General features: G+C 43.0%; 1 pseudogene; it reads left to right on the top strand.

Moving 5' to 3' along the window:
- Nucleotides 1-302: 302 nt before the first annotated feature.
- LOC135516991 (ATP-dependent RNA helicase DHX29-like) lies at nucleotides 303-4287 on the top strand (annotated as a pseudogene).
- The last annotated feature ends 16028 nt before the right edge of the window (nucleotides 4288-20315 follow it).

Here is a 20315-nt window from a genome sequence, read left to right as displayed (position 1 = left end):
AGTTCTGAATTATTTACAGCAGTGTAGAATAGGATAGCACAATGACTGAGTATAGGAAATAACAAGGCATTTCTACATTTACCAGATGCTCTTTATCCAGAGCAACATGACAGAAGCAATTAGGGTTAAGTAACTTGCTCAAGGGCACATTGACAGATTTTTCTCCTAGTTCGCTCAGGAATTCAAACCAGCAACCTTTTGGTTACTAGCCCAACACTCTTAACACCTAGGCTACCTGCCTCTCATTTCCATAGTGTTTTCAGAGACAAATCAGTTACTTGGCTATCTGACCCTGAGACCCAATGCGGCAGGTACTATAACAAGGCCACTCATACCCAGAAATCTCATCCCTGTCTGTCATAGTACCCCATCTCACCTGGTGCTGCATCGTCTTCCCTCCTTTCAGAGTGACGTTGATGTTGACCTCAGATTGGTTTATGTCTCCCTACTCAGGTTCAGACTGGTAGCTCGACACTCGTCCAAGGACCAGGCAGCTGTGTTTACAGTGCCCCCTGCTGGAGTTTGGAAGGTACTGTTGTTTATTTCTCTAGTGCAGTGATGAACTGAGATACTGCTATGAATGAAAAAAGTGAGACAACAATTGCCCACATTACCCTGTCTCTATTTTAGATTGTGCTGTCCACAAACATAGCGGAAACTGGAGTCACCATACCTGATGTTGTGTGAAAACAAGTACCATGAGAGCAGTCAGATGAGTTCCCTGGTGGAGACGTTTGTCAGCAAGGCCAGCGCCCTCCAGAGGCAAGACAGGGCAGGACATGTACGGAACGGGTTCTGCTTCCGCCTCTAACCCAAGTCCAGGTCAGGTTCTCTCTGTGAACCACAGAACAAGTTACCCTCTACAGCCTTATTGAAGTCAGCACCTCCACAAGTAACAACCTGATTGTGAATGTTCCTTATAACAGGTTTCTGGCGTTCATGGATTTCTCCATACCAGAGATACTGAGGGTTCACTGGAGGATCTGTGACTTCACATCATGGTACAGAAACAATTATTTTTAATCAGAGTCGAGCAATTAAAAAAAACACACAAAGTAACCACAGACCCATACTCCAAAATAACTACTTACACATGGGTATAGAATAATGACTGTCTTACCACTTAAACACATGATCTCACCCCAAACAACCTCTGTTTCCGATTCTGTCTCCTCTACAGCAATGTGAGTACGGCTCCCCATAGGAGTTCCTGTGCAGAGCCCTGGATGCGCCCCAGCCCCAGACAGTGAGTAACGCTGTGTGCCTGTTCCAGGGGATTGGGGCGTGCATACCGGAGGGTCATGCCCTCAGCCCTCTGGGTTGCCACTCTGCCCATAAATGGTAAGATTCTTATCTTCGGCACCATCTTGGGCTGTCTGGAACCAATTGTAAGCTATGTCCATCAACGGTGGCATAAATTATGTCTGAATTGCAAAATGAGCAGTTATATGTTATTACTTTCTCTGCAATAGTGTGATATTTATTTAAAAAAATATGAAATAGTGTGTTGGAACTCATATCGGTAAAGACTGTATAGCTCTGGGTTTAAAAGGTGCTCTTTGAATGGGTAGTCTCCAGTATATTCTCCATACTGAATGTAATTGTATATTCCAGGCGACTATAGAGGCAGCCATCTCGGAGAAATCTCCCTTTGCCACACCAATGAACCAGAAGGATCAGGCCAACCTGGCGAAGGCAGCCCTGGTTGTTACCAACTGATCACCTGGCCATCTACAATGCTTACTTGGAGAGGTAGCTCTTTTAATAACAGTATGAACGACCAAAATCAGAGATAGCTATTGCAGGCACATGTTGATTAGGGCACACGGTAGCAAAACATTTTGCAACGGCGGATGAAAACTAGCGTGTCTTACTCGACAGGTTCACTCAGTACCTCTACATTTCAATCGGTTTTCTTCCATTTTGTGCCTAATGAACAGGACCCTGTTTTCTCTAATATAGTAATATAGTCTAACTGAATGAGTGTATTGTTTCTATGCCCTTCCAACTTTTCAGCCAACATCTTGGTTCCTTATAACATATAATTTATGCCATTTAGCAGACGCTTTTATCCAAACACGTGTCTTGCTAACAGGTGGAAGATCATACGCAGGTGTAAGAACATACGCAGCGAGAGATATCGAGCCGAGACAACCTACTGCAGGAATCACTTCCTGAATCGCACTGCCCTTAATCACCATAAAGGTACTCGACTCAATCAATATATCAAATCAATCAAATGTATTTAATAAACCCCTTTTTACATCAGCAGAGGTGAGGAAAAACTCCCTGAAAGGCAGGAATCTAGGAAGAAACCTAGAGAGGAACCAAGGTGGCCAGTCCTTTTCTGGCTGTACAGGGTGTAGATTTGAGGACAGATCATTATTCAAGACGTTAAAACGTTCATAGATTACCAGCAGGGTCAAATAATAGCCGTGGTGGCTATAGAGGACAGTTCAACACCTCAGGAGTTAATATCAATTGGCTTTTATATAGGCAGGCATTCAAAGTGTCTCTCCGTGCAGCAGCCGGTAGGGAGGGGGGTTGAACAGCTTGTCTACTCTATTCTCTCTCACACAAACTTGTGCATGTTTTTCTCATCTTGTGTCTTACATCATCATGTGTCTTGTAGCACTGAGCATGTTTTGTAACTGATACGGTATACAGTGTAAGTAGTGATCTTACCTTTAGAGTGGCTAGTGAGAACATTTACCAGAGATGGCGTCTAGTCTTGGTTCGGATCTTGGTGGCTCCAGTCTTGACTCTGATCATTGATCTCTGACATTTACCTGGATCTGCTCCCCGTCAGCACATCAAACAGGAGCTGATAAGGATGATGGACCAGGTCGCATTCTCTTCTTCCTCCAAGTCCGGTCGAGGACCAGCTTCCCGGGACCGGTCTGACCCGACGGGAGCCCCAGGCTCCCCTCACCCCTTTGGGTAAGGCTCAGATCTGTGTACTGAATGCGGTGGTGATGGGAGGGCTGTGTAACAGTGTGGGGCGGATCCTCTACACGCCCTCTGTGGATATGCTGGACCCGGGTGGCCTGTTCTGTGGAAACCTTCCAGGGGAAGGCCCACGTCCACCCCTCCTCCTTCAACCGCTGCCTGCTCTTCCAGGAGAAGGTCAGTTGGATAGAGATAACACTATCACTCTCACTCTCGCTGTTTCCTTATCTGTCTGTATATCTATTAATAGACCATTAATGCACCTTTTGTATCTGTCTCCATCTTACTCAGGGAGGCACTGAGGTAGAAGATGCCCTAATGATTTAGGATCAGATTTCCCAACTCCCTCAATCCTATCCATAATCATTTGGGAAGTGAAAAATCTGACCCTGTATCAGTGGTTAGGGGCAACCTCTAACTACTCCTAGGGAGGCCCCAATAAATTGAAGTACTAAATGTGTTTCCTAATCGGATGTAAAAGACTTGATGTTTTAATGCCATTTGGACTCTTCCTCTGATCTACCTACGGGACACAACCCTGATATCTCCAATCGCCATGCTACTGTTCAGAGGGGACATCGACGTGCAGCGCTGTGAACGACTCATATCTCTGGTCGAATGGATCCACTTCCAGGTCAGAGTTCATTTCTGGGCCAGCTGTATGAAATGTGTATTATTATACTGTATGTGTCATGCATGACTAGAGGGCTGTGTTACTGATACAGCAGAGACATTAGGATAGACAAAGATAAAGAAAATCAAACTATTGTAGCCAATTTCCCAGACCCAGATGAAGCCTACTACTGAACTGAAAATGAGTGTTCAATAGAGAATCACCATTGTAAGTGCTCTTGTGTCCAATACTAGGCTTAATCTGGGTCCAAGAAACGGACCCGTGTCGTTGTTGAGCATATACTGTAGCAAGCAAGGCTCTGTTTGATCTCGGCTCCTCCCCCTCCCCTCCTCTCCCCCAGGCCCCAGTGAGGATTGGAGTGATCTTTAAACATCCGAGGAAGCTCTTAGACTCACGACTGGAGAAGATGTTGGAGAACCCAAGGACGAATCTAGAAAGTAATATTCTACCCTTTCTCTGTCTTTCCCCTTCCTTTAAAAAAAATAATCTCGTGTCCTTTTCTCATTTTCTCATTTCAAATGCTGTATTTTTTGTGTGTGTGTGTTCATGAAATTAAAAATCTTCCTCCGTGTTTAGCACGGTTTAGCACTGTGTAGTGGCTAATGGTATTATTTACTCTCTTTTGTCTCTCAACTGTAGATGAGAAGACCATCCAGTTGAATAAAGAGCTGATCAAGATGTTGAACGTCTCCTTACCCCTGTGACTGGGTAGATGGGACAGATGAATGACCTAAGGATAAGAGGGTGGTGGCGAGTGTATAACGAAATGTAAATCGTGAAACAAAATAGCATATTTCTTATCCAATGATGGCTGTTGCCAAACATCGAATAAAACTACCTTTGGTGTACATGTTGAATATACGTTTTAGGAAAAAAAATCTTTATTCATGGCTCTCTCGCTCGGGATGTAACAGACATCCTTTGTTGAGTGTTTAATGTTTTTTGTTTTCCAAAAGACAGAAACAGAAGTGCAATAGCTTTGTGTTTGCTTCTAGTAAACATCCTTGAAATATTCCTGCAATTATGCCACTGGTGCTGCCCGAACATTATTTCTTTAAGAATAGAATAGAACATCTCCAAACAATAACGAACGAGAACAGCTGTGCCCAGTGCTGTAACCCAAGACATTCTCTGTCTGTGACACAAACAAATAACATTGCTTTAACGACTATCAAGGGATCTACCCACCCGAGCGAGCTTCATGTATTATGATGTAATTTACTTGACATTTAGAAACCACAGAAAATAAGTGGCCATGCACACAGAGGGTATACAAATCTATTTCGATTTTACTCTGTACACTCTTCAGAAAAAATATTTTCCTGAAAAGTGTTCTTCAGCTTTCCCCATAGGATAACCCTTTTTTGCTTCCAGGTATAACCCTTTTGGGTTTCATGCTGAGCCCTCTGTGAAAAAGGTTCTGCATTGAACCCAAAAGGGTTCTCCTATGGGGACAGCCGAATAACCCCTTTTGGTTCGACGGTACTAAGTGTACTGTGTACACATGAGAGTTCTGGCAGTGTGGTTACGTTTACACTTTGATTTCCCGAATACATAATAAAGCTCTTTAGGTCCAGGTCCATGTTCATTAGGCACCAAATGGAAGAAAACGGACTGAAACAGGGATGGATTACCTTGACTTCTACAATATAAAACGCTCAGTTCAAACATTTTGAAAAAATGTTCCCTTGTGTGCGCTAATGAACACAACCCAGGTTAGATGCCTCTGCTTTAATAAAGTGCAGTCCCTCTTGACCCCTCCATGACCACTTGCGTGACAAAACATACCAATATTTATGAACACCAACTGACCTCACACAGTGACTGGTCTCCCTTGAAAATAATATTTCATCTCAATAAGATCACCATGTTAAACAAATGACACATTTTTAAAAACATGGAGGTGACTCCGTCATAATCTTCTCCTCCCCTGTGTGACAAAACTCTCCCACACATCACAGTTAAGAAACAATTGTATTGCCATTTTAACCACCAGTTGGCGTTTTGGACAGTAGTGTGTTGAAACGTTATTTTGTGTCATTTCCAATTTCTGCTGAATCTATCTCTGTGTTTTCTCAGGCCTCACCCACTTCTGTATTTGTGTGGCTGAGGCTCGCTCAAAATAAAAAGGCCCAAATATGGACATTACTGTCTTTCAAGGATATGATGTGTATACTTGGTTTACTGCAATATTAGCTCTTAAGGGGACTAATTTAATTGAATGATTTGGATGTTATCTGTCAGAGATCAGTCTCACTTTCTATGCATTTAAAAAAAAAACACATGGGTTATTTGTGAATGACAGACTATGAATCTCCTCAGCTACATGCCATGCCACACTGAGCAGAAAACAGGAAGACATCTTCAGTTGAAAACAGCAAAATACTCATCTCAAAGAGTTTACCAGACAGCTGAACACTTTGCATCCATATTAGGGGCTCTATTTTAACAAACCTAAAGCAATGTCAAATCTTAGCACTGGCAGTAGTGTTACATGTTCAGGAGTGTGTCAGAAATATTTTTGCTATTTTCACAACCGGAATTATGAGCGCATTACCTGGCGATGGTGCAAAAGGGCTGGGTTTTGATGAATTTTTATTTATTTCACCTTTATTTAACCAGGTGGGCGAGTTGAGACCAAGTTCTCATTTACAATTGCGACCTGGCCAAGATAAAGCAAAGCAGTTCGACACATACAACAACACAGAGTTACACATGGAGTAAAACAAGTAAAACACTGGAATGGTAGATTTGCAGTGGAAGAATGTGCAAAGTAGAGATAGAAATAAAGGGGTGCAAAGGAGCAAAATAAATAAATACAGTAGGGGGAGAGGTAGTTGTTTGGGCTAAATTATAGATGGGCTATGTACAGGTGCAGTAATCTGTGAGCTGATCTGACAGCTGGTGCTTAAAGCTAGTGAGGGAGATAAGTGTTTCCAGTTTCAGAGATTTTTGTAGTTCGTTCCAGTCATTGGTAGCAGAGAACTGGAAGGAGAGGCGGCCAAAGGAAGAATTGGTTTTGGGGGTGACCAGAGAGATATACCTGCTGTAGCGCGTGCTACAGGTGGGTGCTGCTATGGTGACCAGCGAGCTGAGATAAGGGGGGACTTTACCTAGCAGGGTCTTGTAGATGACCTGGAGCCAGTGGGTTTGGCGACGAGTATGAAGCGAGGGCCAGCCAATGAGAGCGTACAGGTCGCAGTGGTTGGTAGTGTATGGGGCTTTGGTGAGAAAACGGATGGAACTGTGATAGACTGCATCCAATTTACTGAGTAGGGTATTGGAGGCAATTTTATAGATGACATCGCCAAAGTCGAGGATCGGTAGGATGGTCAGTTTTACAAGAGTATGTTTGGCAGCATGAGTGAAGGATGCTTTGTTGGGAAATAGGAAGCCAATTCTAGATTTAACTTTGGATTGGAAATGTTTGATGTGGGTCTGGAAGGAGAGTTTACAGTCTAACCAGACACCTAGGTATTTGTAGTTGTCCATATATTCTAAGTCAGAACCGTCCAGAGTAGTGATGTTGGACAGGCGGGCAGGTGTAGGCAGCGATCGGTTGAAGAGCATGCATTTAGTTGTACTTGTATTTAAGAGCAATTGGAGGAGAGTTGTATGGCATTGAAGCTCATCTGGAGGGTTGTTAACACAGTGTCCATAGAAGGGCCAGAAGTATACAGAATGGTGTCATCTGTTTAGAGGTGGATCAGAGACTCACCAGCAGCAAGAGCGACATCATTGATGTATACAGAGAAGAGAGTCGGTTCAAGAATTGAACCCTGTGGCAACCCCATAGAGACTGCCAGAGGCCCGGACAACAGGCCCTCCGATTTGACACACTGCACTCTATCAGAGCAGTAGTTGGTGAACCAGGTGAGGCAATCATTTGAGATTCCAAGGCTATCGAGTCTGCCGATGAGGATGTGGTGAATGACAGAGTCGAAAGCCTTGGCCAGGCCAATGAATATGGCTGCACAGTATTGTTTCTTTTCGATGGCGGTTAAGATATCATTTAGGACCTTGAGCGTGGCTGAGGTGCACCCATGACCAGCTCTGAAACCAGATTGCATAACGGAGAAGGTATGGTGGGATTCGAAATGGTCGATAATCTGTTTGTTGACTTGGCTTTCGAAGACCTTAGAAAGGCAGGGTAGGATAGATATAGGTCTGTAGCAGTTTGGGCCAAGAGTGCCCCCCCCCCCCTTTGAAGAGGGGGATGGCCGCAGCTGCTTTCCAATCTTTGGGAATCTCAGACGACACGAAAGAGAGTTTGAACAGGCTAGTAAAAGGGGTTGCAACAATTTCGGCAGATCATTTTAGAAAGAAAGGGTCCAGATTGTCTAGCCGGGCTGATTTGTAGGGGTCCAGATTTTGCAGCTCTTTCAGAACATCAGCTAACTGGATTTGGGAGAAGGAGAAATGGGGAAGGCTTGGGTGAGTAGCTGTGGGGGGTGCTGTGCTGTTGACCGGGGTACGGGTAGCCAGGTGGAAAGCATGGACAGCCGTAGAAAAATGCTTCTTGAAATTCTCAATTATCGTTGATTTATCGGTGGTGACAGTGTTTCCTATCCAGAGTGCAGTGGGCAGCTGAGAGGAGGTGTTCTTATTCTCCATGGACTTTACAGTGTCCCAGAACTTTTTTGAGTTTGTGTTGCAGAAAGCACATTTCTGCTTGGAAAAGCTAGCCTTGGCTTTTCTAACTGCCTGTGTATATTGGTTTCTAGCTTTCCTGAAAAGTTGTATATCACGGTGGCTGTTCGATGCTAATGCAGAACGCCATAGGATGTTTTTGTGTTGGTTAAGGGCAGTCAGGTCTGGAGAGAACCAAGGGCTATATCTGTTCCTGGTCCTATATTTTTGAATAGGGCATGCTTATTTAAGATGGTGAGAAAGGCATTTAAAAAAAAACAATAAAAAACAGGCATCCTCGACTGACGAGATGAGATCAATATCCTTCCAGGATATCCCGGCCAGGTCGATTAGAAAGGCCTGCTCGCTGAAGTGTTTTAGGGAGCGTTTGACAGTGATGAGCGGAGGTTGTTTGACCGCTGACCCATTATGGATGCAGGAATAAACATGTTGTTGATGTCTTGAGCCTTGGCCCCTCATTGGTCATCAGAATGTGCTCTATGGCTAATTATGTGGTTGCTTCAAGTTGTGTATTTAAGGTCTGTTAGTCCGTTATAGCCTAGTTTGTTAAATAGCCTGCACAATATTTGCTAAATACATTGAACATGTTTTCAGTCCACATTGTTGTAATTGCATTGCTTCAATAAGGAAATACATTGTTAAACACTGATATAGCGGCTAGGTCTACTGTAAATTACAGTCTTGACATGGACATACTGTGCCAAACGTAATCAATAAGCAAGATGAAATTCACTAGGTTATTGATAAGGCCTAAAAATACATTGTATAATTCTAATCAAATTCTAATAAATATGAAACAACTTGTTTTAAACAGGCTATGTTTAAATACAGTTCCAGGCATCTTAATTGCTCCCTCTGGATGTCTAATACACACAAGGCAACTTAGACTATGGAGGGTTTTACGCACATGCAAACATTTCACAGGAGCATGATAAGGATTCAATATAAAGAGAAAGGGGGCTTGTTCATTCACCGTTATACTGCTCATGAATGTAATGTTTTATAAACATCATGGAACCATCTGACAGATCATATTTGCACTTCTCCAGAAATAGCAGATGAAGTTGCATTACATTCGAGAATCTTTCCAATAAATTAGGTTTTTAATCAAATTAAAATGAAAAACAATATTTCTAAATAGGATCGGGTCAGAAGTATGATATCATAAATCGCTTCTCTCATTCCATGGTACTGTGTACACACTTATGCCTAAATGTCTTCATGCATAGGCTCCTGTTAATTGTAACGTTGCCTATGAGGTAGATTCTCAAAACAATTGTCCGTTAATATGGCATTATATGAGGACAATAGTTTAGAGGAGCATGTCTTTGGTAATCGGACGAGGGGTGCTCTTTGAAAATGTGGGTGGATCAGAGGAGACTGGTGGAAGGAGGTATAGGAGGATGGGCTCATTGTAATGGCTGGAATGGAATGAATGGAATAGTGTTATTAATGTTTCTAAATACCAGATTCACTGGCACATTTCTCCTTCCATGAGCACGGTGCGTCATGGCTGAATAGGCTGAGCTTCAGCTCTAAAAATCTGTGCCATTATCAACTGCGTTTCTGTTAAAACCTGCATTTTATGAGGTTGACGTTAATTGTCATGAATCTTACCCTGGAGGCAGAACTGAGATATTTCCACGAGATGTGCAAGCTGCAAAGTCAAAATTGGCTATATTGTGAAAATTACATTTACATTTACATTTAAGTCATTTAGCAGACGCTCTTATCCAGAGCGACTTACAAATTGGTGAATTCACCTTCTGACATCCAGTGGAACAGCCACTTTACAATAGTGCATCTAAATCATTTAGGGGGGTGAGAAGGATTACTTATCCTATCCTAGGTATTACTTATCCTATCCTAGGTATTCATAAAACTAATTTAATTTAAGGTGAGGGTTAGGCATTAAAGCTAGCAGTGCGGTTCGGGTTAGGGTTAGGTTTATAATCAGATTTGATGACTTTCTGGCTGTGCCAGCTAGTGATCACTCTGCAGAGCTATCTCCAGGGCAAGATTTATGATAACAAATGCTTTGAAGGACACACTTCATTGCCACACATTGCCACACCTCCCATCACAGCGCAAGCGAGCTAATGTTATATAGGTACAGTGCCGAACCTGACATTAGGACTGGAAAATAAATGCCAGTGCGCCAGTTTTTACTTGAGAAATTTGCAAAATAAAATATGTTTGACACAGCCAAAAATAGATCCCTAGACGTCAGGCGTGTCAGGTTCCGGCGTACCCACTCATTTGTTCCTCAGTTCGATTGTACAGTGTGGGGTGTCATGACTTGCCCTGTTGGCGAGGTTTATGACCCCCATAAATACCTTATCCACTTTTCTCTCTCTACTCTACAGATTGGACTCTTAGAAAGCCCTTTGTCAACATAGAGAGAATCTGGTAACATCAAAAGGTTGGGGAACGGAACCATATTTCAGTAATCCAACCAGTTGAAAATATCTGTTGGTACTTAAAGAATATGATGTCAGATCAGTTGTCGTCTGAGAGATTATTACTGATCATAGGATGACATAAACTGTATCTTGGAAAGTCTACACATTCTAGTTATCAGATTCGCATGGAATTGTTGTGCAATTTAAATGTTTAAATATGAAACTATTTGTGAAAAGATTAAATGTAATTTTAGCTTCTAAATGAGAGAATTGTTTTCATAAGTGAACTATGCTCACTCAGTGGCCCCGCCCAAGTGAACAGACATTGGTTGTGAACTATGAAACACACCATTCTCTCCACCACTACAAAGCCCATTGATGAAAGTCAACCTTGGGTTCCCGATGATGCGAGGACTGCTGTCCATACGTTAAAAAGGGCAAATTTCAATATGGAGGTGAGGATCGACAAGCTGGAAGGATGAATTTTGACTATACCAGTCAGAATATAGAATGAGCTTGTATCATAGCAAATTGGTATGAACTTTGAACTCTTATTCACTAAAGAAGTGATACATCCTAGACGTCGAGTTAGCAGCAGCAGCTGTAAACGTGGGCTAGGAAAGCACAGACAATCTCTTCAGAAAGACAGGGTACTACAATGTATCCATTCTACCACTCAATGACGGTACTACAATGTAACCGTTTTTCCACAAGACATATTCTTCAAAAGGACAAGGGGGATCTCTGCTGGGCAACCCAACCTTCCATCTTCGACCAATCTATATAAGCGCAGCTCAGAGTAAATATTTATTGCATTTTCCTTTTCCAAATGGGCGGTTATTGAGAATGCATAAGATTCTTTATTTACGATAACATAGCTTCATAAGGTTCGATAGAGACCCAATCCTTTTGTTCCTCAGTCTTCCCGCGCTTTCATTCAAACCCGTCCGCTAAGGACGTTTTCTTGTATGACATAATTAGTAATCAATGTATGATCCATCATGTGTACAGTACCTTGCGAAAGTATTCGGCCCCCTTGAACTTTGCGACCTTTTGCCACATTTCAGGCTTCAAACATAAAGATATAAAACTGTATTTTTTTGTGAAGAATCAACAACAAGTGGGACACAATCATGAAGTGGAACGACATTTATTGGATATTTCAAACTTTTTTAACAAATCAAAAACTGAAAAATTGGGCGTGCAAAATTATTCAGCCCCCTTAAGTTAATACTGTGTAGCGTCACCTTTTGCTGCGATTACAGCTGTAAGTCGCTTGGGGTATGTCTCTATCAGTTTTGCACATCGAGAGACTGACATTTTTCCCATTCCTCCTTGCAAAACAGCTCGAGCTCAGTGAGGTTGGATGGAGAGCATTTGTGAACAGCAGTTTTCAGTTCTTTCCACAGATTCTCGATTGGATTCAGGTCTGGACTTTGACTTGGCCATTCTAACACCTGGATATGTTTATTTTTGAACCATTCCATTGTAGATTTTGCTTTATGTTTTGGATCATTGTCTTGTTGGAAGACAAATCTCCGTCCCAGTCTCAGGTCTTTTGCAGACTCCATCAGGTTTTCTTCCAGAATGGTCCTGTATTTGGCTCCATCCATCTTCCCATCAATTTTAACCATCTTCCCTGTCCCTGCTGAAGAAAAGCAGGCCCAAACCATGATGCTGCCACCACCATGTTTGACAGTGGGTATCTTGTGTTCAGGGTAATGAGCTGTGTTGCTTTTACGCCAAATATAACGTTTTGCATTGTTGCCAAAAAGTTCAATTTTGGTTTCATCTGACCAGAGCACCTTCCTCCACATGTTTGGTGTGTCTCCCAGGTGGCTTGTGGCAAACTTTAAACAACACTTTTTATGGATATCTTTAAGAAATTGCTTTCTTCTTGCCACTCTTCCAAAAAGGCCAGATTTGTGCAATATACGACTGATTGTTGTCCTATGGACAGAGTCTCCCACCTCAGCTGTAGATCTCTGCAGTTCATCCAGAGTGATCATGGGCCTCTTGGCTGCATCTCTGATCAGTCTTCTCCTTGTATGAGCTGAAAGTTTAGAGGGACGGCCAGGTCTTGGTAGATTTGCAGTGGTCTGATACTCCTTCCATTTCAATATTATCTCTTGCACAGTGCTCCTTGGGATGTTTAAAGCTTGGGAAATCTTTTTGTATTCAAATCCGGCTTTAAACTTCTCGGACCTGCCTGGTATCTCGGACCTGCCTGGTGTGTTCCTTGTTCTTCATGATGCTCTCTGCGCTTTTAACGGACCTCTGAGTCTATCACAGTGCAGGTGCATTTATACGGAGACTTGATTACACACCGGTGGATTGTATTTATCATCATTAGTCATTTAGGTCAACATTGGATCATTCAGAGATCCTCACTGAACATCTGGAGAGAGTTTGCTGCACTGAAAGTAAAGGGGCTGAATAATTTTGCACGCCCAATTTTTCAGTTTTCGATTTGTTAAAAAAGTTTGAAATATCCAAAAAATGTCGTTCCACTTCATGATTGTGTCCCACTTGTTGTTGATTCTTCACGAAAAAATACAGTTTTATATCTTTATGTTTGAAGCCTGAAATGTGGCAAAAGGTCGCAAAGTTCAAGGGGGCCGAATACTTTCGCAAGGCATTGTATATGTAATTATGTTTGATTATATACGTATTTAGTAAATAAATAATTAAACCAAATGTTGTATTGCTGATTCAACTTGCTAGCCAGTGTTTGTGAAGATAACCAAGAAGTTTACAACGTTCAGAATTGACTGCTATTCATTTTTTAAGATTACCAGGTCTTTAAGACTTTATTCGGAAGACACAACACCTCTATAAACATTCTTCCGTGGTGCCCCGACTTCCTAGTTAATTACATTTACATGATTAGTTTAATCAGGTAATATTAATTACAGAGAAATTATTTTATAATATAGCATGTCATATATCACTTAATCCATAGCAAAGACACAGCGGGAAAAACCAAGAGTACTTGGAAGTACCCACCCCTCATAACAAGCAAGTCTGTCAGGGTTTCAAAACATAATTTATGAATAAAATAACAATAAGGAGGCTATACACAAGGGGTGCCGATGTGTAGCCCGTGCTTCCTAGCTAGATATGTAGCTTGTAACTTGTGTGTGTGTGTGTGAGTGTGTGTGTGTGTGTGTGTGTGTGTGTGTGTGTGTGTGTGTGTGTGTGTGTGTGTGTGTGTGTGTGTGTGTGTCTTATAAATGGTTACATAGAAAGGTTACATAAATGCATGAAATGGCCATCTATAAAGTTATCACATACCTGTCACACCCTGACCATAGTTTGCTTTGTATGTTTCTATGTTTTGTTTGGTCAGGGTGTGATATGAGTGGGCATTCTATGTTTTATGTCTAATTTGTCTAGTTCTATGTTTGGCCTGATATGGTTCTCAATCAGAGGCAGGTGTGAGTCATTGTCTCTGATTGGGAACCATATTTAGGTAGCCTGTTTGGTGTTGGGTTTTGGTGGGTGATTGTTCCTGTTCCTTGTTCCTGTGTTAGTTTGCACCAGTTTAGGCTGTTTCGGTTTTCACGTTACGTTTGTTGTTTTTGTATTGATTCGTGTTCCTTGTTTCATTAAAACATGAATCTAAATAGCCACGCCGCATTTTGGTCCGACTCTCCTTCACCTAAAGAAAGCCGTTACAATACCATTATATCAAACATGACACATTTACAATACTAACAAAAGTGTGTGTGTGTGTGTGTGTGTGTGTGTGTGTGTGTGTGTGTGTGTGTGTGTGTGTGTGTGTGTGTGTGTGTGTGTGTGTGTGTGTGTGTGTGTGTGTGTGTGTGTGTGTGTGTGTGTGTGTGTGTGTGTGCACGTGCACATTTCCTGAAAAGGTACGAAACCAATAACTTTTTTTGAAAAGGCCTTTTTTCAGGTCCTGAATTTGTTGTAATGCTATTTTAAGCTTAAGGGTTAGGTTTAGGGGTTAGGTATAGGTTTAGAGGTTTTGGGGTTAGGGTTAGTTTAAGGTTTATGGTTAGGCTTAGGGGTTAGGGAAAATAGGATTTTTAATGGTGAAACATTTTAACACTCCAAAAGGTTACATTTCACGAAAACACAGCTCTGTGTGTGTGTGTGTGTGTGTGTGTGTGTGTGTGTGTGTGTGTGTGTGTGTGTGTGTGTGTGTGTGTGTGTGTGTGTGTGTGTGTGTGTGTGTGTGGCATCAATATGCATGTGTGTGTTTTGTGTTCATGTTCGTGTGTGTGGTTAGAGTCCAGTGAGTGTCCATCGAGCCTGTGCAAGAGAGTCAGTGCAAAACATAAGGATACATAAGAATCAAATTTTATTGGTCGTATACATGTATTAAGCAGATGTTATTATGGGTGTAGAGAAATGCTTGTGTTCCTAGCTCCAACAGTGCAGTAATATCTAACAAAACACAACAATGCACACGAAGAAAAGTAAAATAATGCAATTAAGAAATATAGAAATATTAGGAAGAGCAATGTCGGAGTCCGGAGTATAAATATACTGTATATATACAGTGCAGAAAGTATTCAGACCCTTGACATTTTCCACATTTTGTTACGTTACAGCCTTATTCTAAAATTGATTCAAATTGTTTTCCCCCTCATCAATCTACGCACAATACCCCATAATGACAAAGCAAAAACAGGTTTTTAGAAATCGATGCAAATGTTGTTTTTTTAACTACTGAAATATTTACATAAGTATTCAGACCCTTTTGTCACGTCTACTCCAGCTCTGCCTCTCCGGTGCTCATTGTCACCAGTTTACTTATTATTACGCACACCTGCCACCATTGTTATGCGCACCTGTAGCTACCGAGGATGCCTCAGCTGGCTCGTAATGCTTCCATGCCTCAGCTGGCTTGCCAGGTTCTCAAGCCTCGGTTGGCTCGTCAGGATCCCATGCCTCAGCCAGCTCGTCAGGCTCCCGCACCTCACCCGGCTTGTCACGCTCCCGTGTCTCATCAGAGGCAACCGGCCATCTCCTGGTCCCGCACGTTAGGGAGGGGTTACTGTCACGTCTACTCCCGCTCCCCCTCTCTGGCGCTCGTTGTCACCAGTTTACTTATTATTATGCACACCTGCCACCATCGTTACGCGCACCTGCACCTCATGACACTCACCTGGACTCCATCACTTCTATGATTACCTCCCCTATATCTGTCACTCCCTTTCATTCTTTCCTCAGGCATTATTAGTTATGTTTCTCATGTCCAGACACTACCCATTTGGTATTGTTACATGTTTTTTGTATTATTAAATTCACCCGCTGTACTTGCTTCCTGACTCCCAGAGTCTAAGTTACAACTTTACTCCATACTTTGTTGATGCAACTTTGGCAACGATTACAGCCTCGAGTCTTCTTGGGTATGACGCTACAAGCTTGGCACACCTGTATTCAGGGAGTTTCTCCCATTCTTCTCAGCAGATCCTCTCAAGCTTTGTCAAGTTGGATGGGGAGCGTCGTTGCACAGCTATTTTCAGGTCTCTCCAGAGATTTTCGTTCGGGTTCAAGTCCGGGCTCAGGCGGGGCAACTCAAGGACATTCAGAGACTTGTCCCGAAGCCACTCCTGCGTTGTCTTGTCTGTGTGCTTAGGGTTGTTGTCCTGTTGGAAGGTGAACCTTTGCCCCAGTCTGAGGTCCTGAGTGATCTGGAGCAGTTTTGGTGCACCTGTACTGACCTCTCCTTCAGGATGATAGCGGGGTGAACAGGCAGTGGCTCGGGTGGCTGAGGTCCTTGATGAACGTTTTCTGCCTTTCTGTGACACCAGGTGTGGTGTGAGGGGGACAATGCAAATATTCAGGGAGCCATTTGATTAACTGTTCAGCAGTCATGGCTTGGGGGTAGAAGCTGTTAAGGAGCCTTCTGATCCCAGACTTGGCACTCCGGTACCACTTGCCATGCAGTAGCAGATAAAACAGCCTATGACTTGGGTGGCTGGAGTCTTTGACAATTTTTAAAGCCTTCCTCTGACACCCCCTGGTATAGAGGTCATGGATGGCAGGAAGCTCGGCCCCAGTGATGTACTGGGCCATACGGAATACCCTCTGTAGTGCTTTGCCAAGCAGCGGTTATGACCTATGGTTATGGATGACGATGACGACCGTCATGGTTATAGCGTTGGACCTGTAACCGAAAGGTTACAAGATCGAATCCCCGAGGTGACAAGGTAAAAAATCTGTCGTCCTGCCCCTGAAAAAGGCAGTAAACCCACTGTTCCTAGGCCGCCATTGAAAAAAAAAAGTTCTTAACTGACTTGCCTAGTTAAGGAAAGGTAAAATAAAATACCAGGTGGCGATGCAACCAGTGCTCTCAATGGTGCAGCTTTAGATCTTTTGGAGGATCTGAGTTCCCATGCCAAATATTTTCAGCCTCCTGAGGGGAATAGGCATTGTTGTGCTCTCTTCACGTTGGTGTGTTTGGACCATGATAGATCCAAGGAACTTGAAGATCTTGACCCGCTACAGCCCCGTCGATGTGTCCTCCACGATGGGCATTAATACCACTAGAGAGCAATGTTACCTCCAGACTATTCACTTGTCTATGCAACCTTAATCTGACATGTGTTAGTTTGTCTCCACAAGATCTGTTAGCATTCACCAACCAGAAACTAGCCTGCTTCACACAAGGTACAGTGTACCAGTACAGACCGTGAGATTACCATAGACCACAACAGGAAACAACTACCTGGTACACAGACGTTTGTTAAAAATATTTAGATGAACTAATACATAAGTCATTCTGACTTTATCAAGCAACTCTAAGACTTTTAGATCATGCACCTGTATTGTTCTATATTCATGTACGAATCAACAAACAAAATTAGCCCTCTTGTATTGAAAAGTTGCAATATGCTTTGGACAGTCTGGTGTCATGTCTGGTGTCATGTCTGGTGTCAAAGCTCTTCTTCGTCCACCCCGATGTTGGAACCAGCTTCCCCCTGAAGCTAGGAGAGCAGTGTCCCAGCCCATCTACTGAAAACATCTGAAACCCTAAGTCTTCAAAGAGTTTCTTAAATAATCCCACAGCACCAACCCCTCCCCACCCCCCTCTTCCCCCATCCCAACAAAATCCCTATGTCACTTGATACATTCACTTCAATCATTGTAGATGAAGGGGAGGAGACAGGTTAAAGAAGGATTTGTAAGCCTTGAGACAATTGAGATATGGATTGTGTATATGTGCATTCAGGGAGTGAATCGGTAAGACAAAATATTTGAGTTCCTTTGAACAGGGTATGGTAGTTGGTGCTGGGTTTTTCACGCTCAACAGTTTCACGTGTATCAAGAATGGTCCACCGCCCAAAGGACATCCAGCCAACTTGACACAACTGTGGAAAGCATTGCAGTCAACGTGGGCCAGAATCCCTGTGGAACGCTTTCAACACCAAGAAGAGTAGCTGCTGCATGTGAACTTTAAAAAGAAAGTTAGCAAAAATAGATAAGATCTTGCTACCATGGAAAGTTAAATGCCTGACTATTTGTGGAAAAATCACCCTGATTAATTCTTTAGTCATATTCCAGTTTACCTATTTACTTCTGGCCCTGCCTACGCCGAACAATTTGTTTTTTAAATGATATGAGCAAACCATATTTCACTTCATCTGGAACGGCAAGCCAGACAACATTTTACTTGCTTATTTATATAATGAATAGGAGTTTGGGGGGGGGGGGATTGACTAAAATCATCAGTCATACAAAAGTTATACCCAAACTGGTTCTCCAGTAGATTAATAAGAATATCTCACCCCTTCCTAAAAATTTGACATTTTCCCTGTATACAAGATTACAGCCTCTCACTTTCAGTTAATTGAAAATGGAGCACATTGACCTTGAGCTGCCGAGGAGAGCCCCAGATGACAACGTGGGCTACACATTCAGTCTCTACTGAGGACATCTGTAAGACATTCAAACGTGTTAACCCTCGCAAGGCTGCCGGCCCAGATAACATGTCTAGCAGGGCCCTCAGATAATGTGCAGACCAGGTAGCTGTTGTATTCTCTGACATTTTCAATCTCTCCCTAGCTGAGGCCTCTATCACCCACCTGCTATCATCCCTATGCTCAAAAAAGGGAAAGTAACTGAACTGAATGACTATCGACCAGTAGCACTCATTTTCATCATCATGAAGTGCTTCGGCAGGCTGGTCAAAGACCATATCATCTCCTTCCTCCCTCCCACCTCCTCTCCAACTCGCCTACCGCCCTGACAGATCCACGGACGACGCAATCGCCATTGCACTGCACACTGCAGTTACCCACTTGGACAAAAGGAATGCCTTTGTGAGGATTCTGTTCATTAACTATCCTTCAATACCATAGTGTCCTATTAGCTCATTACAAAGCTCACGGCCCTGGGTCTGAACTCCTGCCTATGCAATTGGGTCCTGGCTTCCTGACGGGCCGCTCCCAAGTGGTGGAGGTAGGCAACATTACCTCCTCGACACTGATCCTCAACACGTGGGCCCCACAAGGGTGCGTCCTCAGTCCCCTCCTGTATTCTCTGTATACCCATGACTGTGTGCCCTCACACAGTTCCAACTCCATCATCAAGTTCGCTGACAACACCAACAATGACGAGACAGCCTACAGGGAGGTAGGCACTCTGACGGCATGGTGCCAGGTAAACAACATCTCCCTCAACATGAGCAAATAAAAAAAGCTGATTGTGGACTTCAGGACAAACCAGGCTGAACACTCCCTCATCCTCCTCAATGGGGCCGCCGAAGAGATGGTCAATAACTTCAAATTCCTAGGCTTACCCATCTCAGAAGCTGAAGTGGTCTAGCGTAGAAAGCACGCCAGCGATTCTTCAACCTCAGGATGCTGCAGAAATTTGGCCTGTCCCCCCCAACCACCACAAGCGATGCCCTGTTCTCCCCGCTTCAATCACAGACACAGTCGGGACAGGAGCACTAAGGCAATAACTGAAAGACTGGCCAATAGTTTCTACCCTCAGACCATCAGGCTGCTGAATAGCCACCACTAGACAGCTGCCTGCTCCCCCTCCCCCTGCTTCTCCCTCTATGGACATTCCCACGCCCTCAATGCTCACTTACCTAACCTCCCTTTCTAAAACAAGCCACACAAAGCTGGTTGCAATTCCAGTTTCATCCTCCAGAAAACACAGGACAAATATTACAACAAATATTACGGTTCAACTGAAATATACTAATTGATACAAATTTAAATGATTTATAGAAAAAAAGGAATGATCTTTGTTTCTTATTTTATGAATAGGAAAGGTGGAGTTATTTCACATATGCAGCTAACAATTTTTCTTTTGCGCTATCCACAATTACAACCAACTGGTTGAGGCATTGCCGCAAAAAAAATGAAGGAGTGGGTAGGGAACCTCCAAAAGCATTTCTTACCCCAGTATACTTCAACTGGTGACCATCCGGGAGAATAAAGAGAAAGGAATGCTCTGTTTTTGCATAAATCATAAAGATTTATTGATGAAACAAACAAACAATAGGCTTACATTTCGGCATGAATCGCCTTCTTCAGAGCCTTGAGCAGGAAATGTGTGGGAGGCACCTACTCTGTATGCCCTCGTAGGGGAGTGTCCCGCTCATCATGTCAATCAAACATGTCAATACTGTCAGTATAATAGTAGTAGCAGGTTATTCAAACAAGAGTATGATCATCATTCAAGATTCCAACACA

Source organism: Oncorhynchus masou, chromosome 28 (genome assembly GCF_036934945.1).
Source record: "Oncorhynchus masou masou isolate Uvic2021 chromosome 28, UVic_Omas_1.1, whole genome shotgun sequence".
In the NCBI taxonomy this organism is placed as follows: domain Eukaryota; kingdom Metazoa; phylum Chordata; class Actinopteri; order Salmoniformes; family Salmonidae; genus Oncorhynchus; species Oncorhynchus masou.
This window is presented reverse-complemented; position numbering and strand designations above follow the sequence as displayed.